Raw genomic sequence first — 23,480 nt, 5'->3', positions numbered from 1 at the left:
CCATGTGGTCTCCTCCGGGGCAGGCGGGAATCGAACTCATGCGAAAGCGGCTTTAGATTCTCAGTGCTGTGCTTTAACACGCTGCGCCACCAGGGAGGGCCTCTGTCCATGTTTTACTATTTCACTGCTTCTGTGGTGTTTCACTGTCAGATCATTGTTTTATTTTCTTCATTCCAGGTATTGAAATCTATTGCTTATTTTTATTTATTTGTTTTTGTGGTGGCTTTTCTATTAATAGTGGCAGGTAGGTTTGATTGCTAAAAAACTCACAGGATCCAAAATGACATTGCTAATCAGTCTGTGGTTTATGGCTGAAAAAGGATGACGATAGTAACTGCAGTGAAATAAGATTATGTTTCACAGCTAATGATTGCCTCACAGCATAGATGTGAAGAGGCTTAGTTTCAACAGGAGCATCTCATAACAATGCCAGGCACATGGGCATAGTTGTGTGGTATAACCAGTCCCAATGATAGAGCTCTTTGTGAGAGTCACCAGAACCAGGTGCAAACCAGCCTTATTGTTAGCAATAAACAGTGCTGACAAGCTGATGTGAACAGGCCAAAGCTTTTGAGACCCATGGTTTCAAAAGAAAACCATTGTATGTTTTGCGCTTTGACCAAATAGCCATTACAACTAAGTATTCCTCTTATTTTAAGAATACACTCAGACCAATACCAACTGTGCTGGAATTTTTATTTTTTTTAAGATTTATGTATTTATGCTTACAGAACTGGGGTATAGGACAGAGCCGTGGTGGGTGAGAGGATTCACCAGAGACAGAGTGGGGAGCAGAACAGGTAGATGTACTGAAATAATACTGCTGAGCAGAGCAGTGGTCGGGTCAGGAGAGGTCTAGTGCCATGTGGGTTAGCTCCCTGGCGGGGATTGAACTCTGTGTTGCAATGACTTTGGAAAGTTTCATATGAGGTGCTTTTGCCTGTTGTGCCACCAGGTAGAATCTGGAATTTACCCTCAGAGTACTTTTTTTGATTTACATATTTTATCTTTTTCTTTCAATAGAATTTAAATGCCAGTAGAGAAGGAATCTTCTATGTGTTGTAAGACACCAGTGGTTTTGTTAATGTATATATTATTCAACACACACACATACATTCAGTGAGTAAAAGTGTTTTTTACATTCAGATTATTCTCCCCTGCACCCCAATTTTTAGGTTTGGGAACTCAGAACTCAGTATCTTGGTAAGGACCAGGAGTTTACACATTGCTGGTCAGGAGGGAAAGTGATTGATAAGAAGGAATGGATATAAAAGTAAGTGTGTTTTGTTCTTGGTATTCATTCACTCTTCACAGATTCCCTCTTGCATTTTTCTGATTAGGCAAAAAAGGTAGTTTCCTTTTTTTTTTTTTTGTTTAAATAGTGTATTCTTTATATCATTCTGTGCATTTTTTCATCTCAGTTGTAATCCCCGTGGGCTTCCCATCATCAAATCACCTGTGTGCCATCACCATAGTCCAGCATATTTTTCCCCACTCCCCACCCCCAATTTTTGAATTTTTGATCCCATTCTCCACTCCACCCTCATAAAATGTGTCTGGTATATAGTTGCTTATTACTAAGTTTTTACTCCCTGGTCCTTTATATTCCTGCTATGAGTGAAACCATCTGGTATTTTTCTTTTTCTTTCTGGCTTATTTCACTAAGCATGATCCGTTCTAGCTCTACCCATGTTGCTGCAAAAGGCATGAGTTTATCTTTTTTGATCACTGAGTAATATTCCATTGTGTATATGTACCACATCTTTTAAACCAGTCATCTACTTTTGGGCATTTTGGTTCCATCCATGTCTTTCCTATTGTTTAAAAAACAAACAAACAAACAAAAAGTGGCAAAAACATGGGGTGCAGGTGTCTTTTTGAATCTGTGTTTTTCTGTCTTTTGGATATGATACCTAGGAGTGGGATTGCTAGGTCATATGGAAGCTCCATTTTTAGCAGTTTGAGAAACCTCCAGTTTTCCATAGTGGTTGCACTAGCTTGCATTCCCATCAGCAGTGCAGGAGAGTTCCTTTTTCTTCAACATTTGTTGTTGCTAGTTGTTTTAAGATGTGCCATTCTCACTGGTGTAAGGTGGTATCTTGTTTTAATTTGCATCTCCTTATTACAAGTGATGTTGAACATTTTTTTCAGACTTTTTTCTTTGTGCTTGCTGGCCATCTGCATTTCCTCTTTGGAGAATTAGAATTGCCTTTTTAGCAATTGCCTTCTGCCCATTTTTTGATGGGGTTGTTTATTTTTGTTGTTTCATCAGTTCTTTCTGATCAATATTTTATCGCTAGTTTTGTGTCAGAAAATTTTTTCCCAGTCAGTGGGATGTCTGTGTTTTATAGAGACCCTCTTGCTGTATAGAATCTTTTTAACTTGACATATGCAATCCCATCTGTTTATCCTTTCCTTCACTATCTTTGAGTTGGGCTTTATCTTTAAAGATATCACTGAGGTGTATTGTGTATCGCCCATCTTTGCTTCCAGGTATTTTATGGTTTCCATTCTTATGTCCAGGTCTTTAATCCACTTTGAGTTGGTTTTGTGCATGGTGCAAGGTAGTGATCTAGTTTTATTTTCTTGCATGTAGCAGCCTGATTTTCCCAGCACCATTTGTTGAACAGGCTTTCTTTGTTCCATTATATATTCTTTGCTCCTTGTCAAAGATTAGCTGCCCATAAACCTGTGGGTTTTTCTATTTGAATCCACTAGTCTGTGTGTCTGTTCTTGTTCCAGTACTATGCAGTTTTTATTATTATGACTTTGTAGTGTAGCTTGAAGTTTGGGATTGTGATGCCTCCGTTCTCTTTCTTTTTAGTCATGAGAGTTTTGGATATTTGAGGTCTTTTGAGGTTCCATATGAATCTCATCAATATTTGTTCTGTTTTGTTGAAGAATGTACTGAGACTTTTATTGGGATAGTGTTAAATCTGTAAAATTTCCTTTTTTTTGGAATGTGTCTTTGAGAAAGGGTTGCACATACACAGTATTTTCTGAGCTGTTTGTAATAAAAAATAAATTATTTTTAGACAGATAATGTAACAATAGCTACCTTTTATTAATTAAACATTGTGCACATTTAAACAGAAACTTCAGTAATGTGCTCAAGGTTGTTATTACTTGACAGAGGTAGATTTGGACCTTCGTCATTAAGGTTCTCAAACCAGAGAGCACATAGAGTAGAAGATTGAAGAATCTTAGAGGGAATTCTAGTTACTAACATAGCCTTCTAGTGAAAGTTCTGTCCCTTACAGCTTGCTAATTCTGTGACTTCTGGGGCCTCTTGTCTTGTCTATTTCTCCTTTTCCTTTCGTACGTACACATTTAGAACACTTTTAGAACTCTTGCACCTTCACTGTAGACATATCAAATAGTCACGGGGTATCCTTGATTTACTAAATAAATTTGAAAATAGGTTTTTGTGTTATTTGCCTCACAGTGAGTCTCAGTAAAATTGAACTGGTTTCACAGTATATTTAAGTCATAAATACTGTGGCCTTTCTTTTAAAACATTTCTAGATAGTCCTCTAAGGAGTTGTCAGCAGTTGGAATCTAAGCTTTGATGATCCCTTTATGAGCCTCTATTTTTTGCTTTCCTTTTAGGTATTTTTTGACTTTAGCTTTTTCTTCTTCTTTTTTTTGAGCATTTTAATGTTTTATATGACTCAAGTTAAAATATTCATAAGATATGTATTTTGAAGAATCTTTTCCATATCAGCTTCTGGACACTCATTCTGGTGCAACCAGTATTAGTGTCTTTTCAGAGACTGGTATTGTTATATGTAAATATGTAATATGTTGTCTCTCAACTCTATCCTTTTCCTCAGATTTTTAAATATTATACAGTTTATCCTGCTTATGGCCTTAGAAGTATCTGGAAAGTTTTTCTTTTTTGACTGAATACTATTTTCTTATTACCCTATTTATAGAGATAGGTTGATTACTTTGCTAAGGCTGAAAGAAATAACTTTGTACATTAGTTATTTTGCATGCTTGGAAACATTTTGAAGGATAGATTATCCCTAATAAAATTTTAGGGTCAGAAAATATGTGCATTTTAAAACATGGAAAAAGTAGTAATAGACTTTTCTATCAGTATTGTTTGTATATAACACTGCAGAATGGTGTATGTCTATGTGTTACTTAAAAAAAATCTTCATCAAACTGACAGATGAAAAATAATTCTTGCACATTTTTTAAAGATAAGCCTTTAAAAAGTCGTAAGACCATCAAAAGCACTAAGTGTACCTTAACAGTTTTCACAAATGAGCACACCTGTGTAACTACAGCCCCACCCTCTGGAAAGATAACAGTTAACTTACATCATCAATTCATTATTTCTGTATTTAATAAGTACAGAATATATATATATATATATATATACACACACAGCATTATATTTGAAGTCATCAAGGGTGTTTGTGAAGTTCTCAGTGAAATATAAATTTGCATTTTAAATTTTAATGGATAGTCCTTTCATGTTTCAAACTTTAAAAATTTTATTTTTCGTAAGTTGTTTTCTGTATCCATGAAAGAAAAATAATTTTCTTAGGGCCTCTATTGATAAAGTTAATCCTTTATCTTGGATATGAATTTTAACTGCTTCTTAGTTAAGTAAATCATTGTAGCTTTTGATTTCACATATAATGATTCCTATATGAAGACATGAAATTTTTTTCATAAGAAATGTTTTTTATGGCCATAAAATTTTTGTCTTATTACTTTGTTTTGCTTAGTAAGGGCTATAATCTGTCTTCTGTGCTTGCCATACCTTGTGTTAAATCGCACCTTTGTGTTGTTAAAACTGAAAGTACAATAAAGAAATGCAGGGTGATATTGCTGGGACATAAATTTGAATCATATGTCAGTGGTGTGATAGACTAGAATATTGCTGTACTATTCAAGAGACTGTAGATGTGCCATTAGAGGAACTTAACTCTAGGCAAATTTACAGACAAATAGGGGAAGTGTTTGTGATAACAAGGGTGATATTTTAGAGGAAATGACTGGCCAAAAACTCAACACTAATGGAGCTCAGATATCTTTCATGACATTGAAGTTACTAGGGATACAGTATTAGAAGCTTGTTCAAAATTAGAAGTATGACAATTCCCCAAATATAAAATGATAGAGGTGTTTGCTCTGTATGGCAAGTTATATCATGTAAAAAGACAGTTGCAGTTCAAACTACTTCGTAGTTAATTGCAGAGAAAAAAAGGCATGTTTATTCACAGTGGTTCTTATATTTTAAATTATGATGTACTAAAAGAATTTTAGTTACACTATATTTTAGTTACACGTTAATAACTTAGTTTTAATGTCTGGCAGTTTTGAAGGTCATGAACTGATTAAGGTCACATGCTTGTTTTCATTTCACATGGTCTTACATTACTACATGAAATGAAAACTGCTTGTATTTATTTACACAGAAAAAATCTGAACTCCATAAATTGACCTTAGTGTTTTAGAAAGTGATCCATCCTTCAGTCTGTTCTGACCTTGGAGTCTATCATAGTTAAATAGAGCTCCAGATATGGTATATTTTTCTTGTAATTAGGACCTGAGTTGCTGAACTGCTTTGGGTGTCATTGTTTCCCAAAAGTGCCCAATGTATTGCTTTTCAGCCTTTGGCAAAGATCAAGTGTATTTGCTAAACGTAGATACTCATAATCTCCTGAGCTATGTGAAGAAGAGTAAAAGCAAGATTATGAAAGACAACAATTTGTGCATTTCTGGAGTAACTGTTAAACCAGGGATATACATAGCACTTGGTTCCTTTTTTCTTTGTTGGAGCTCAATCTAAGGGTGAAAAGATAGTTTGAAGATAATACAAGGGTGTTATGCAGAAATCTAGATGGATTATAGTTCATAATACTGAAATTTCATAAATATTTTTTACACCAGAAAAACAGTGATGTAAGAGTATGAATGAAAAAATTGTTTAAAGAATTTTTTCTAGCTTCCTCACATATTTTTCAAAGTAGGAGCTGGAAGACATAACAAAAATAAGTAGGGACATGGTTTTGAATAGGAATATGGGAATAATTAATGTTAGAATGCTTCCTTTTTTTTTAAAATGAAGTGAAATAGATTATTTTTGCTTTTAAAATGGAGGCAGTTTGTTAACAAAAGTGGTGTTTAATCTGAAGACTACTAACTATAACGCTATTTGTGGGCAAAAATATTTTTCAAGTGTTGCTTAATTCTTTGCTATCTTGTTAGAGATATCACCAAAGTTATTATTCTTGTTGTCATAGAATTTGGTAGCAAAAACACAAGTTTGGCTTCTTTATATAGGTCAGGTGGCAGCACGTCTGCTACATCTATAACAGATTAATTTTTCTTTTTCACTCAAATTTTACTGATTTGCCAATTGTTTACATAATTACATAGTTTGGGGAGTACAACTTCACACATCCTTATGTGCACATGCTTCCCTTAACCCTCCACCAAAACTCCAGTGCCAACACACACTCCTTTTATTCCCCATCCTCTGCTCTCTGTTTCCTCTGTGTAGTTCCCAGAGTCTTAAGAATTACTTTGTTGTGTACTTCAGTTTGCATAGCAAACTTCTAATGTAAATAATACATTGCATTATTTACAAGGCAGGAGGTCCTTGACATATTTTATAATCTGTGGCAAATCAGTCTTTAAAATAGGTAATCTAATTTAAAATTATTAATGCATTTAATGTTCCGACTAGGTAATTGATCAACTTGTTTTTATTGTGATTATTGAAACAGGTTTAGAGTGTTAATCCACTGTTTTAATTCTAAATCTGAATCTAAATTATGTATATAGTTATTCAATAAGAATTTGGTTTTGATTCCATTTCTCTATAAAAGCATTACTGTTTGTTGTGCCTTCCTTTTTTAGGAATGCAAAGATAACTGACTCCAGTTACCTATTGAACACATTTTTATTCATTATTTTTAGAGAACATTTGCTGAGAATGCTGAGAATGCCTTACTGTTGGGTACCATGGCACTCAGTTTAATAAGTGAGATAAGAATTGAATGCGACTAGCCAAAAGATACCTCTTGGACTTAAAAATGGAAGTTTGTACCACTTGGAACAAATAATAATGGCAAAATCTGGGAGATTAAAAAAATTATGAATTATCTTTTTATATAAAGATGTTTAACATTTTTGTTTATGATTCTAGACCTTTGATATAATAGGTCTCCAAGTTTTGCCCCTATCATCATCAACATCTTCTGTTTATTCATTAGAAATTAAAATCTTTGGTTCTTTCTCACACCTAGCATTGATCAAAAAGGATAGGGACAGGACTTAGTCATTGTATCTTGACAGAATTTACCCCCACTTGTTTTGAGAGGTGTAGGCATTTATAGTACTTTATCATCTTTTAAAAAGATGAGTTATCTGTGTCAAGTTCATTTAATGAAAAAAATTTGGGGGGGGGGGTGGGTGCATTGTCTTCCTCTGGAAACTGTTAATTATTGTCCCACCCTATAACTTTTAAGTCTTTGCTGTCTAGCATACTATCTGGTTATAAAATCTTTGCCAAATCGAATGGTGTTTTTTTGTTTTTAATTTGAAAATCTGGACGCTGGAAACTTTAATGAAGTATTTTATAATTGCGTGTAGTAATTATAAATAAAACTGCAAGCATATCTCCTTGGCCATTAATTATATTGGCTGCTTTATGACCACCTCGAATTAAAACAGAATTAAAAAAATGAGTTACTGTAGTCATTGAAATGTATGAAAAATGACCTGATGTAGTTTTAAATCTTTGTGAAATCTTTTAATGAAACCTATAGGTTTCACAGTATATTTTTTCAAATTTAATAATTCACTATTAATAATGAAACTAAGAATTTTGGAACTTTTCTGAGTGACTTTTCCAATTGACAATTCCTCAATATGACAATTCCTCAATATATGCAAGTTTAGATTTTCACTCCTTAGCATTTGTTGCTGGCCTTCCTGGTATGATGAAATGATGTCTCTTTGTGATTTTGACATTCTTTTCCACTGACAGTAGATTTAAAAAAAAATTTATTTATTTTTCTATTATTTATGCATGCATGCATGCATACATACAAGAACTGGGGAACAGGCCAGAGGTATGGGAGTGAGAAGTTTCACCAGAGACAGAGTGAGTAGCAGAATAGGCAGATCTACTAAAGCACACTGCTGAGGAGAGCAGCGGGCTAAACAGGAGAGCTCTGCCATGTCTTGTGGGTCACCTCCCTGGCTGGGGATCGAACTTGTGCTACGGTGGCTGTGGACCATTTCATAATGCTGTGCTTTAACCCATTGTGCCACCAGGGAGGGCCCTCGTATGTATGGTAGATTATACTGAACTGTATTTTCTTATTGACTATTTGTAAATCTTTGGTGGACTGTCTAGTGAATATTCCACAGTAGAGTTTGTTTTTGTAGTTTGCTTTCACTTTTGTGAAGAGTTTTCTCTAGAGGATTCATTTTTTCTAGACTTGTATCAAGTAGCTCACATTAGGTTGTTACTGTCCTGTGACATTTAATGATAGAAGTAACTCCATGTTTGGAATTGAATTTTAATGTATGTTTTCTGTGTCTTAAACAATTTATGAAATGTTACTGACTACCTAAGAGTAAATTTACTGAGTGAAGAAAAAAAATGCTGTTAATAAAGTATAGCATTCTATTTCAGAAGTCATATTTTTAGAAGGACACAAACTAGGGCAGGCTTTTTAATTGTTATGCCAGAGCTTCTAAATGGGAATGAGACACTGGGGCAAAGTCCTTCTTGTAGTTAAAAACTTTCTTTTAGAGCTTGTTTTGTGTAGTTTTAGAGTCCCTAACTAGAGAAGTTAAAGGTAAATTTTAAAGGTGGAGAAGAAAGAACTTTTCATTTTTACTGCCTGATAATTTAGTAAAATTAAATAATTAATTAAAAAACATATTTAGAGGAGCTCAAGTGGACGTCATATCATTTGGTCATTAAATTTACAGAATGGGGGCTTCCCTGGTGGCCCAAGGGGTTAAGTCTTAGCACTGTGAAGCTATCAGCAGCCATTGTGACTTGAGTTCTGTACCCCTGCCTGGGTTCGGACCCACATGGCCTAGAAGAGACCTTTCCTGCCTCCCTGGCTGTTCTGCTCAGCAGTGTATTTTAGTAGATCTGCCTGTTCTGCTCCCCACTCTTGTGTCTGGTGAATCTTCTCACTCTCCTGCATCTCTGGCCTATACCTCAGCATAAATAAATAAAATAAAAATATCTTTAAAAAATTACAGAATGGATGGCTGCATGGAACAGTTTGTTGAAAGGTTTCTGTTTAAATCTAGCTTGCTTTCATGTTTGTGAAGGATTTTCTATTGAGGATTCATTTTTTTTTTTCAGACTTTCATCAAGTGGCAGAAGGAGCATGAGTAAAAATAGGTTACTGTTTTGTACCATTTAATGATAGACGTAACTATGTGTTTTGATTAGCTAAGGCCATTATGCATCATCCTGAAAACTGGTTTCTTTGATCTAGTTTTCTAACTCTACCTTTCTTGGAAAAACATAGTGAACAATGGGCATGAGGCACTGTAGAAAGAGTGAATATTAGGATGAGAACTAAAATTAAGTTATTAGTCTAACATATTTGTATATGCTTGTGATTTGTAGGTTATTTGAACTCATTTATAAATTGAAGGATAATTAAATTGTGATGGAAATTTTTTTTTAAAAGATTTATTTATTTGTGCATACAGAACTGGGGTACAGACCAGAGGCTCAGGGGTGGTGAGAGGCTTCACCAGAGACAGAGTGGGGAGCAGAACAGGCAGATCTACGAAGCACATTGCTGAGGAGAGCAGTGGGCAAGCCAGGAGAGGTCTGCCACACCATGTGGTCTCCTCCAGGGCAGGCGGGAATTGAACTCATGCAGAAGTGGTTCCAGATTCTCAGTGCTGTGCTTCAACCTGCTGCACCACCAGGGAGGGCCAGATAGTGGAAATTTTTAATGCTTTGAAGAAACTAAAATGTTCTTGATACAGGAAATTACGCTCTTTGTAAATGAGTAAATATTATTAAAAGTAGAAAATACACTGGTGTGTTTTCATATTTTTGTGGTAAGTTCTGTTTTAAAGTTTAAATGAAACATGATTTATTTAAAGTGATGGAGGCAAATGAATTTAAATACCTGACCCATTGGCAGAAGAATTTAAGGACATTTTAGAAATTAGACTCTCAAGCTGTACTACTCAACATAGCTTTGGAAACATGAAAGATTATATGTCTATTTCTTTAAAAGTGGAGTTCTGAAATGATGTTTAAAACAGGGAAAAACTTTTGAGCTTTGTCATATTCCATGTTTTAAATAGTTATGTGTCTGTTCAATTTAGACACTTTACCATATTTTGAGGTGTAGTCTAAAATAGCTCTTTGAAGTAGCTTCAATCTTTATGGGAACAATCTTTTTTCAGATAAACATTTTCTGTGATATTCACATAGGTATGTCTCAGTGAGCAATTGATATAAATGGACTAAAGTGGAAATGCCTTTATATGATTGTTACTTTTTAAGGCTTAAGTTAAAATTTGTTGTATTCTTTATGCTTCAGAAGGTTGAAATTGGGCCCTCCCTGGTGGTGCAATGGATTAGGATGCAGCACTGCAAGCTGGCCACAGCCGCTTTAGTGCTAGTTCGATCCTTCGGTGCTAGTTCGATACTCATCCCCGGAGATGACCACATGGTGTGGCAGACCTCTCCTGACCCGTCCCCTGCTCCCCTCAGCAGTGTACTTCGTTAGTCTGCTGGTACTGCTCCCCACTCTGTCTCTGGTGAAGCCTCTCACTGCCCCTGCACCTCTGGCTTGTACCCCAGTTCTGTGTGAATGAATAAATAAATCTTTAAAAAAAAATACGGTTGGAATTTTGCTTTTTGTGTATACGAGTTTTCCTCTGAAGTTGCTCTGTTTAAAATGACCTACTAAAGTATACTATCAAAATTTTCTTACCCTGTGCCTCACCCCTCTTTTTTTTTTATTATTGTGATTATAGTTTTACTGATCATCATCTGGTAGGACTGGGCAGAGACCATGGTAGGGAAATGCCAGAACCTGAGATTTGAGTTCTACTGGCAGGGTGCACAGCTAGCTGGGCACTCCAAGGCAGAAACAACCACTGAAGAAAGAGGGTGATTTGCTTGGCTTAGTGTGGGAAGGATATAGTTGGGGCTACATTGCGGAATAATGTGAGGTTAAGTCAGGAATGCAGAAGGTTCTAACTTTTTGGGACATCTCATTGGAACACCAGAGAGCTGATTCCTTACTCCCATCTCTTAGCCTTACAGAGATTGTTTGTTGCCCCACACAGTTTTTAGAAATGGCTGGTGTAGGAGCTAGTAGACTGTATGCACATAGGTGGGATCTTCTTCAGATCCTCAGAGTAGGCCTTGGCATCCTTCAGGTATTACTAGGGCTTAAACATACGGAATTTGTCAAGCACGCCATAAGTCACAAAATCCACATAAGTGGTCGTGTCCCCTGCGAACTAAGGCTTTGCCCCCAGAACTTGGATTAGTTTCAGGAAGTTATTTGAAACATTCAGGCATCTAAGGTGGTAAGAAATCTTACAAACAGTATGTTTTCTTGTGGTTGACTAACTTGTAATGATTAATAGTAGCCTGGTTGTTTAGCGTTAGAGTGGGACTTACTGTATTAACCCCACATTCAACTAGATTTAGTTGCCTAGTGATTTAAATAATGCTATTGGAGTTGGAAAATGACAGCATCAATGCCAGTTGTTCATTTGTGAATGAACATGAAAAGATAGACCTGGCCTACCATGTATGATGGTGTGTGCTTTGATTTGTAGTTACTAGCATGCTTTAAGAAATTTGTTTTTGGCAACTCCTTGCTTAACTCTGCAGCTAGAAGTCATTGATCCAAGAGCTGTCTTTTTTCAAATTTGACGGTAATAGCTGTAGCCAAGAACAGTTAAATTTCCACCGAATGGTTTCTCTATTGGTAGAAAATTGCATATTTTAGAAAATTGCAACTGAGGTCTCTCAGTTGTTAGAGACCTCGTAGTCTTCAGGTATGCAAGAGATTAGTATGTATAGAGTCAAATTTAACACTTGTGTTAAAGTCAGATTTCATAGTAATTATTAAGGGTTTGGGTTAGTATTTTACAATTTTCAGGGAACATGCTATTTGAGGCTATTATATTTTGTATATCACTTATTCTGTTGCCCTCATCTTGAGTGATCTAGTCTCCCAGATTCTTTGACATAGGCTAGTAGTTTTCACCACATCTGTTTAGTATAGCAGTAATATATATAACTATGTATCTTATTTTAGATAAGGAGGAACTATTTGAATTCTGTATTCTCTAGAGCAGCTTACAGTGTGTATTTCATTCAGTACACATAAGTAGTCTCAGAAGCAGGTTTTTTTTTTTTTAAATATGATTTATTTATTTATTCATATAGAGCTGGGGTACAGGCCAGAGATGCGGAGGGTGAGGGGATTCACCAGAGACAGAGGGGAGCAGAACAGGAAGATCAACGAAGTACACTGCTGAGGGAAGCAGCGGGTGGGTCAGGAGAGGTCTGCCTCGCCAGTCTCCTCCAGGGCAGGCAGGAATCGAACTCATGCGGAAGTGGCTTTAGCTTCTCAGTGCTGTGCTTTAACCCTCTGTGCCACCAGGGAGGGCCAGAAGCAGGATTTTGATAAATTTGTTTATATGGTGTTACAGAACACAATAATTCAAGGATATCATCTATTAGAATAAATCTTTGCTTTAGTAATATTCTTGTAATTTACCAACATACTTCACAGTTTGACTTCACATTGATAAATTGGAATGCTGGGAACACCTTTATTCCTAGCAGTGAGACTGGGTATGAGAGTTGTTTTTGTAATTTCTTCAAACTCTGTATCATTCTAGTTTTCTAGTAATTCATGACTAATTAGTTGTAACTTCCATGGATTTCAGTTTTTTTTTTGCTAAAGAAAATCTTGTAAAATGTCAAGATGTGTAACATATGAAGGCATCTTTACCTGAAACTGGCTAAACTTCTTTACACCACACAGGAATCAGGCTTAGTTGTATTGTAAAAGTTTCCCTTGCCATGTGCTAAAGGAAAAATTGAGTTTAAAGCCAATAATGAAAAAGTTAGATACAAAATTTCTTAATTAGCATATAAGACCTTTCCTTTGGAAAATTCAGACTATACAGAGAAAATTAATACATGCAGTATACAATTTATACAAATTTAGTTTAGTTGAAAAAAAAACTGCACGTTGTTTAGAAGGGAAGATAATGATTGAAAGAAATTGTGTAATGTCAAATTGGGATTTTTTTCTGGAGTTCATAGGCTCTGGGAGAAGAGGTATGGACATTTACAGCAAAAGATATGGACATGTACAGCATTGTTTTCTCAGCAAAGGCTTTTATTTTCAAACTTCTATGATGAAAAATGTCAAAATACACAAAAGAAGATAATACGATGAGTTCTCAATTCTTAACTTTAAGCAGTTTTCAAAATAAAGGTTTTTTTTTTTGTGGATATAGTTTTATTGGAACACACCACCTCATTTGTCTGTACCTGTTTTTGTGATACATTGGCAGTACTGAGTAGTCATGACAAAGTCTGTATGGCCCAAGCCTAACCTGTTTACTGTCTGGCTCTATACACAAAATGTTTGCCCAGTTCCTGGTTGGTATGACTAATCATTTCTTTCTCCACAATGTATATTTCACCTTGTAAATAAATTTGAACTCTTACCTATGTTTCATGTAATTTATCAACATTTGGCATTTTTGCATTGGTTAAGTAAGTAATCATTACTCTTATCTCAACATCATTCATTCAGCTAGGCCTGTTGTATGTCTCATGATACTTTTCCTGTAAATACTTTTGTCTCTTTAGAACAAGAACATTTTCCTATATGATCTCAATGATCAAGTTTAGTGATATTTAACATCAATACAATTGATAAAATACTATTATTTGATACAGCCCATATTCAAATTGTGCAAGTTGTCTTAATAATCTTTTAGCTGCTTTGTCCTGATTTAGGATCCAGTCCAAGATCACACATTTAGTATTCTCTAATCTTTAATCTGGTGTAGTTTCTCAGTTTTCCTTTTTGTTTTACTACACTGACACTGATAGTTTTGGAGACTACTCTTCAGCTTCAACAGGAACAAATGTAAATTATGCTAACTGGTTTTAAAGGAGTGGGAAAGATGGAATCCTATAAGAAGAAGAAGGAGCTGTAGGATTCTGGGTTGAGAATCGAGTAGGTTTTGAATTGTAATTATTAAAAGGATTGCTTTTGGAGAGTAATTGCTTTGGGGGAGTAAGTGAGATAACATGGAAAGTAAAAGGATATTTGTACTGATACTGATTAAAATATGGTACCTTTGGAAAAGAGGAAAATCACGGAACTGTAGAAAAAGAAATTTGAATGGAAAAGTTTGGATATAATCTGATTTGAAATGATAAACACTCAATATAATAAGCCTTATGTGAACATTCACAAACGGATTCTAGTCTTTACCAAAAGTCTTTTTCCATATTCTCTCCTTTTCCACTGTTTAGGTCTTTGCTTTCATCAATGAAAGGGTGACTAAGACAAGTCACATTTTAATTTTGTCTTAGTTTTAATTTTGTCTTAGATTCTAGTCTTCTCTTTGAATCAAAATACCATGACCATTATTCTTAATTTTAAAGGGTACGTAACATCCCTTAACAAAAATATAATAATTTTAAAGTGTTTACACGAATGATTATATAAAATTCATATCTTACTAGGTAAAGTCTGGTATTTTTAAAATTTGTACCTCAAAGTTGTAGTGAATCTTGTTAAATTACCAGAGATATACTCAGTATGTAGGGGTGTGGAGAAGAAGGCAAGTGTAGTTAATGTTTGTTACCTGCATAATGGAAATTTATATCCTGGTCTTGGGTGAATTAGGAAGTCAGAAAATGCAATACTTAAAAAATTTTTTTTTCCAGGTTTTTTTTTTTTTTTTGTTAACACTAGCCTTACTCTCAAGAGGCAAAGATGTTAGCAACTTTATTTATTTATGTCTATTTTGTTCTGTTAGCTTTAGTCACAATGTATTACTTAAAAGTAGACTGACTATCCTTAATAATATCTTAGTAAAATATGTGCTTTTTGAATAATGCCTCAGGAGAAAAAACATTGATGTAGGCTGATATAAAGAAAATGTGAGCAAATGCAGTAACAGATTCATTGGCTAGAGGAAATGTTAGGACCTATCAAGAAACACACTTGTGTGTTTTCCTTTATAAGTAGCCAGTCAATCCCTTGAACAACAGCTAGAGTGTCCTACAGTTCAGTTCCAGTCTGACTGAGGTTATCATCCCATATGAATTAAGGACTCAAGACCACAAAACTAGCCCCATTTCAGATGACAACTGCAAGTCTCCGTTTGTCATCTGTTCTTTTGATGTATTGGCTATTAGCCAGGGTTTCCACCACCCCCTCCTTGGGTATGAAAACTTAACTAAAATAACTCACTGACCTCAAGAGACCATTTAGTTAGGTGTACCAGTTTACTATAAAAGGCCTATGATGCATATTACAGTGGAAGAGCTAGAGATGGATAGGGTAGGATATGGGAAGGGGCATGCCCTAGTGGACTATATCACTCTCAGTAGCTGCATGTATTCAACAATCTGGAGATCTAAATCCCATCCTTTTGCCTTTTTTATGGAGGCTCCATCATGTAGGCAGGATCAGACCCTTAGTCAACAGCCCCACTCTTTTTCCAGAGGATACGGGGATGAAGTTCAACGTTCTAATCATGGCATCTTTTTGCCATTCCATCTAAAGTTATCCAGAAGACCACTAAGAGTCCTGTCATTAGAACAAAAGACACTTTTATCACCCAGCAAATTGCAACGGGCTTCGGGACTCTGTGTGAGAAACCAGGGTTAGAGACTAAGTATTAGAACAAAATATGCTCCAGTGTCCTTATTAGGAAACTAAAAAGAATTGGGGTCAAGTATACACACACACATTCCTAATATTTTACAGCAACAAATGCATTAGGCTAACAACAGATAATTGTAAATAGACCTTAAACAAAATTCTATTATTTTTTGTCCTCTCTGTACATTTTCCTCTCAGAAGTCTAGAAATATATCACCATGGAGAGATGGATTTCAAGAAACTCCAGTGACCACCAAATAATATTCCCAAGTAGTCTTTGGAGCTTTAGAATTTGAAGCAATTTCTGACTTTTATATTTTGCATGGGTAGTTTAGTTATAATATGCAGTTCTCCCATTTGGAATGAAATAAAGTCTATGGTTCTTAAATGAGCAACTGAATGAATGAATGTTTTAAGAATAGTTGAAGAATTTGAAGAGATCAAATGATTTTGAAGGAACCAGATATATGTTGGCCTAAATGGAACCAATTCACTAGAATGTAACTTAGTGATAGCTTGAGCATTCTACAACTGTGTCATGAATTTCTGGTTGAGAACAATGAAGTAGAGAGAAAAATGTCAGACTTTATATGTAAAAAATAATATCAAATTGACTCCTGATTTCTAACTGCTTTTATAACCTTCCACAGTGTGAAAAATAGCAAATTGTGGGGTCAGAATATTCAGCGGTTACTGGTTGATAATTTCACTTACACTAGCCCATTCTACTGTCCAATACTGCTTTTCTACCCTTAAAGTGAAATAACCAGTTTTCCTTTCTATTTCTCTCAATCATTGTTGTGGAAATGAAGTGGAATTCATTAATTTCCAAATGAAATTTGCTGACTTAAATTAGAAAGTTAGTCACTAGTAAATTTCAATATTAGAGTGAATCAAACTTAATGTTTTTATTACTACACTGGAGAAGATGCCCGTTAGTAGAATTTTTAGAACACATTAAATTATCTATGGTAATAAACTCCAGGGAAAACTGAGAGCTTACACTGCCTATAAAAAACATTCTGGAATGGGAAAATGCAAATTTTTCTTATTAATGTTTTTAAAATCATTATGATGTTATATCTAGAAGGAAAAAGTAATGCCATGCTATACAGATAGTAATCTATATGACAGTCAAAACCAAAATGAAGGTACTATTTTTAAATACTTTGTAATTTTGGAGAAAGCTTAATGGAAGCTTTATTAAATTTACCCATTACTTGACATCACTGCAGATATTTGGCAGTGATTCAAGTATTGCTTGCTTAAGCTGTAGTTTGTTCCTCAGTTATCAAGTGGGTGTTAGGGAACAGGAATAATAGACTAGTAATTTTTTAAAACATGGATATTTGATTAATCCATGTCTTCCTGTGATAATAAAAATGGGTTTTATTTCCCATTTTGGGAATGCCAGTACAGGTCTATTTAGAAAATATTGCATTCTCTTTTGTTAAAAATGAACTCTAGATTACATTTAAAAAGCCCATTGTTTATTATATTAAATTATTATTATATTCTCTTATTTTCATAACTACCCTTCTGTCAGTAGTAGTAAGATTCATAACTTACGATAGAGGAGACAGTCTTAGAGAGTGCAGCACATGATACTTAATGTTTGGTAAGTGGTGGTGAAATGGTAGGGGCCATAATATTCTTGCAGTTCTGTGTGTAGTTTCTTCTAAATCGTAGAATTTGAATACGATCAGGTGAAGCTTTGAAATGGCAGGCAATGTAAATATTTGAGTGAGTGTACTAACAATGGTTGAGTCGTAAAGAACTAGACATTTGTTTTTGACAGTTGTATTTTTGTAATGTAGTGTCTTGGCATAAGATTATTAAATGAATGTGGAAGTATTAGTGAATTTGGTATGGGTAAAGAGCAAACAGGAAAGCAAATAATATGGGAGGTATGAGAGAGGGATATACTTTCATAGTAGTCACCAATAAATTTAGAAGATTCAAAAAAATATAGACATCTTTATTGTAGTAAATACCTAAAAGACGTCCATATTCTTTGAGATGTTATTTCCTCCAGTATTAGAATGCCAGTAAAGCAAATTTTTCTTTTTCCCTATTGTTCTTTTTGTCTAGAATCTTGGGATCAGAAAATGATGATGAAAGGCATCCCTGCTTATTGTAAACTATTTAATTTCATGGAATAGTTTCCCCGGTTTTTGTATGTAGAAGAACCTTGGAAAGATATCAGACCTTAATTTATTTTTTTTTTTTAGGATTTATTTATTTGTGCATGCAGAACTGGGGTACAGGCCAGAGGTGCAGGGGCGGTGAGAGGCTTCATCAGAGACAGTGCGGGGAACAGAACAGGCAGATGGAGTACACTGCTGAGGGGAGCAGCGGGCGGGTTAGGAGAGGTCTACCACACCATGTGGATCACCTCTGGGGCAGGCGGGGATCGAACTTGTGTGGAAGAGACTTTAGCTTCTGTGCAGTGCTTTAACTCACTGTGCCACCCGGGAGGGTCCCCAAACCTTAATTCAGTGAACTGAATTTAGGCTGTTGGTATTTAATCTCTATGCAGCTCTCCTTTGCCTAGTTACTCTACTCTGGCCTAAATCACAGTATCGAAATCAACACACATACCTTAAAGGAGCAAAACTTAAGAAATGCTCTTCAGGAGCAATGGTTATGTTTTAAAATTTGTATCTGTATCTATTACAGACTGGAACTTCATTTAAAAATGCCTTATCAGTGAGCTAGGTTTTTATGAAAATATGTTCCAGGTAACAGAATCTTTCAAAGCTAGGTGTGGTTGTTAAATAATTGGTCATGGTTCTTATATTTTGCTTTTGGCACAAATACCATATTTACAGTATTCTCAATTTCGATATAGTTTCAGAATTATTTATTTTTGTTATTCATTACATTGACTTTGTGATTCCCAACAATTTTATTATAATTATTATACCCGTGTAGATGAAGTCTTTTTTTTAACCTCTGTTTCTTTTGTGAGAAATGTACATTTTAATATGCTTGTCATACTTTGTTCCAGTTACCTATAATTAGAAAGGTGAGTAAGACTGGTTCAGGATACATACCTTCTAGTGAAGGGGGAAACCCTTATGTGGGATGTAGGTGATCTGACATTTAGCCAAAGGATACAGCATATAAAAAGTTGTAAGATATGGTTAATTTGGGAAACTTTAAAAAATGTAGTTGTCAAGTAATGCCCCAGTGATAGAAAATAGAGGTGTTTAGTGACTAGATGTAGATGAGGAAGGAGAAGGAGTCATACTTCTAACTTCAATGAGACTGGAAGGGTGGAGCTATACGCAGAGACTATGGGAAGAAAGTTTGGGATGGGAGATGAGGTAAGTTTGAAATACTTTAGGTGACCCTTCTACGGGGAGAAAGATGTCTACTGGGCTTCAAGCATCTGTTAACAATTGTTTACAACAAATTGAGAGGCATGAAGTTGCTATTTTCCCTCCTTTTTGTTATTATGATATAGTTCATCAGGTCATTGAAAAATGAGCATTGCTGCAGGAGGTATCATGTTTAAGAAAGTAGGAAGAGTACCACATCTGTTCTCTTGTGGCCTTCCACCCTCCAATAGCCAGACTTGTGTGTAGCTATTTCTAGCTGCTGAGAAAGTGAGTGATTTAATCTGGATATGGTGCATTTTTTTAAAGTTTTTTTTTTTTTAAATCGAGGTAATGTTGGCTTATAATATTCTACATGACTCAAAAAGATACAACTTCGTTCCTCTTCATATGTATGTCACCACTTCGCACTCATTACCAAAGCACCCATAGTCCTTCTCTGTAGACAGTGGACAACCTCATCCCCTTAGGGGCTCCTTCATTTGGAAAATAAAGATGAATGTTGGTAGTTACTGTCAGCAAATGGGGGTCCAGGCAAAATGGCCACTGAAATGTAGGGTGGATATCTGGTAGGAAAGTATGATACATTCATGTAACTGAATGGGTCCTTTGATAGTTGGGGCATGGCATCTATATCCATGAGGCTCTTATAAAATAGTATTGTTTCTTTGAAGCTTGGGGATCTAAGCCAAGGTAGTTAACATTCTTCTATAAATTATTGCTTATTTTCATCTTGGGCTTCAGGTGGTGGAAAGGGGATGGTGGTGTAAAGACTAACTCCTGGTTTTCATTTTCTGCTGGCAGAATTGCTGGCTTGAAAGAACTCTGATAGCCTTTCCTGTTCAATACTCTTCAGAGTAAATAGTCAAGGATACGGTCTTCTTAAGGTTTTGAGTTTCTCTAGTGTGGTCTGAGTTACTAGAGTAGTTCTTTGCATCTAATTGATAAGCCTTAACTTATAATAAGGAACCAGTGAACAATCACAGATTTTCATATTTTTGTGGAAAAGATATTTTCATTGGAGTACTTGGGTATTTTCTATCTTAAAGTTCCCTTCCCATGAGGAAGAGGTTAGATTTTGTGTTTACTTTTCTACTCACACAAACCCTCATTTCCAATCTCATTTAGCATTCACTGGAATCTTATGTTTTAGAAACAAATCTTACGATATTAGAACCATTATAGAGATAATGTTTTTCCCCCCCAAGGAGAATTGAAGGGGTTGAAAAAAGCTTATATTTCTAGCTTTGTGCATTTTTATAAACTATTTTCACTTGTCCCCCCCCCCTTTTTTTTTCCCCACCTTTCTGAAATATACTAGATCTAATGAACAGGGAGGGACTCTGATCATTAATGTCTTGGTTTGTATCCACTACTGTGTTTTGTTATTTTTACCAAGTTAAGTATTTTTAGGTAATAATGGTAAGTAAATATAATGTAGTGATAGGTACAATGTAAGCATTTGCTAGTTATTTAAAATATTAAGGCTCTTTTCTAAACTGAAATAGGATTAGAGTGAACAGACCTTCTTATTCAATAGCATTTTTCTTTTCTTCTCTCTTTTTTTTTTAGTAACCCGTGTCTTGCAAAAGTTCAAAGTTCTTTGATAACTTTGCAGGAAGGTATATATGAAAAATAATTTGAACAGATTTTGGGCAGTAGTTATGAAAGTTTCTCTTATTTAATGTATCTTTTGCATGTGATAACTTTTGTTAATAGCCTCCATAATATCATGCTGAAAATTTAAATATGCTATTTAAATATTGTTATTAAAATATAGGAATCTTAACTATATAATACAGGGAAATATAAGCAAGAAGAGGTATTTCACAAAAAAAGGTAAAGTAATGTAAACATAAAATAACCTAATTTGTGAGTATTGATGGTCCAGCTATGGCTCCCAACCAACACTGGAATTACACTTCACACTTGATTACCTTCATACAGAGTATAGAATGGACAATAGGTTTCTAAGTTCTTACCAGCTCTCAGTTGAAATAATAAACCAAGTATGACCATATACTTATTTCTACATCTTGAGGATACCACCTTCTCCCTTTCTGCCAAAAACTTCTGGTCCCTTTATGTAACTCAGTTCCCCCCCCCCCCCCCCCCGGGCCAATTACTGTATTTTACATAATCACTAAGTAGGAGTAATTCTAAATTCTGCTGTAATTCAAAATCTGTGAGGGCAAGAACATTTATTTACTGATGTATTCTACAAAGTTTTGTTTCAAAAGTTGGTGAGTTGCTAACACTTAAAGAGGTTAGTAAAATTCTTCCTTTCACCCCTCGGGCTTTCTGCTTCCTTTATTTCTAGAGTTCTGTTTGTTGAAGGATAAATGCTATGTAGTGAGTAAACAAACAAACACCCTCTATTTCACTTGACTTACAGATAAACATAGGCTTTACTTAACATTGCTCCCTGGTCCCCTGAAGGAGAATCTAGTTTTCTTCTTGGTTTGTCTTTTAACATAATGGAAAAGTTCACTTAAAGCATTCAGATCTTTTGTTGTTTGATGGTACATTTGGTTGCTTTGATATTAAAGAACTATGAACAGAATACCTACTGTTTTAGTGTAATTCTTTTTATAGTTTTAGAAACTAATTTTTTATTTTTTAAATATTTATGCATGCATGCAAGAACTGGGATGTAGATCAGGGGTGTGTGTGTGTGTGTGGGGGGGGTGATGAAGTGGGGAAGGGTGATGAGGAATCACCAGAGACAGAATGGGAGTAGAACAGGCAAATCTACAGAAATAAATTGCAGAGTGGAGCAGCTGGCAAGACAGGAGAGGTCTCTTGGGCCATGTGGATCAACTCCATGGCTGGGGGGATGGAACTCAGACCTCAGTGGCTGGTGATAGCTTGATGATAGTGCTGACTTTAACTCATGCCACCAAGAAGGCCCAGAGACTATTAAAAAAAAAAAAATAGTTCACACTATTGTTACTTTCCCAGGTTCGTTTGTGAATTCTGTTATGAAGACTGTTAGAAAGTGTGAATACATTTTTTGCAGTAACATTTTTGTTAACATTATAGAAATGATTTTTGGTGTTACCAACAACCATGTGAGTAAGCTAGGATACAAATTCATTTCTCTTTATTTTAAAAAATAGTTGTAATACTTCTTACTACCTTGTGAAAATTATTATTGGTAAAACTATGGCCAGTGTTTTTTTTTTTTTTTTTCCATTGCATTTTATCTGGCCAAGGGGGTTTATTTCCAGGACCATTCTGCTATTTCTATGCCTTCATTGTTATCTTTGTTCAAATATTTTTTAAGTACTTCTCACTGCTATTTTTATAATTTTGTGTTAGGTCATATTTTTTTGGGGGGGCTACTTTCAGCATTATACAAATTAAAAAAATTTTTTCTTATGTTGTTGTAGTGCCCATAGTTATAGTTCTCCTGCCACTATATTACCCCTGAACCATTACCATATTATCTTGTGTTCATCCCTCCCCAGTTTTCATCCCCTCCTACCCCCTCTTTTGCTCTGTGTCTCTGTTATATGGTTATCCTTGCTAGTTTTGACTTTTCCTTGACCTTTTGTTTGGTTTCTCTATAGTCCACATATAAGTGAGATCATTGGTATTTATCTTTTTCCTTCTAATTTCATTAGCATAATCCCTTCCACCTCCATCCATGTTGCTGCAAATGGCATGCCTTTTTCTATTTCGAATGCTGAATAGTATTCCACTGTGTAAATATACTGCAACTTTTGATCCATTCATCTATTTAAGGCATTTGGCTTGTTTCCTTATCTTAGCTATTGCAAATAATGGTAATATAAACATGGGAGTGCAGGTTTCCTTTCAAATTAATGTTTTTGTATCCTTTGTGTAGATTCCTAGGAGGGAATCACTATAGATTATATGATAGATTCATTTTAAGTAAATTGAGGGACCCTTCACACAGCTTTCCATAGTGGCTGGTCCAGTTTGCATTCACAACAGCAGTGTAAGAGAGGATTCCTTTATTCCTTTATCTCAAATCCTCTGCAGCATTTGTTCTGTTTTTTTTGTTTGTTTGTTTGTTTGTTTTTTTTAAATAATGTTGAGGCTATTTTTAGTGGAGTGAGGTGGTAGGTATCTCATTGTGGTTTTGATTTGTGTTTCCCTGTTAAACTAGTGATGACTTAACATTTTTTATATGCCTTTTGGCTCTTTGCCTTTCTCTGGAGAAGTGTCTTGTTAGTTTTGTTAACTTTTTTTTTTTTTG

General features: G+C 35.2%; 1 protein-coding gene across 4 annotated transcripts in view; it reads left to right on the top strand.

Moving 5' to 3' along the window:
* TBL1XR1 (transducin (beta)-like 1 X-linked receptor 1) overlaps positions 1–23,480 on the top strand; it is a 168,983-nt gene that overhangs the window by 46,803 nt on the left and 98,700 nt on the right. Inside the window, exon 1 of one of the 4 annotated variants that reach the window (XM_012733179.1) lies at positions 1,234–1,273. The exons of the other annotated variants lie outside the window; for them this stretch is intronic. The gene's annotated coding sequence lies outside the window, so the exon portion shown is untranslated. Of the gene's footprint in view, positions 1–1,233; positions 1,274–23,480 lie in introns of those variants that run through there. 4 annotated transcript variants of the gene reach the window in all.

The sequence above is a fragment of the Condylura cristata genome, unplaced genomic scaffold (genome assembly GCF_000260355.1).
Source record: "Condylura cristata isolate star-nosed mole 26May11 unplaced genomic scaffold, ConCri1.0 scaffold00003, whole genome shotgun sequence".
Lineage (NCBI taxonomy): Eukaryota > Metazoa > Chordata > Mammalia > Eulipotyphla > Talpidae > Condylura > Condylura cristata.
The sequence above is the reverse complement of the archived record's forward strand: the minus strand, read 5'-3'. Positions and strand labels throughout refer to the sequence as shown.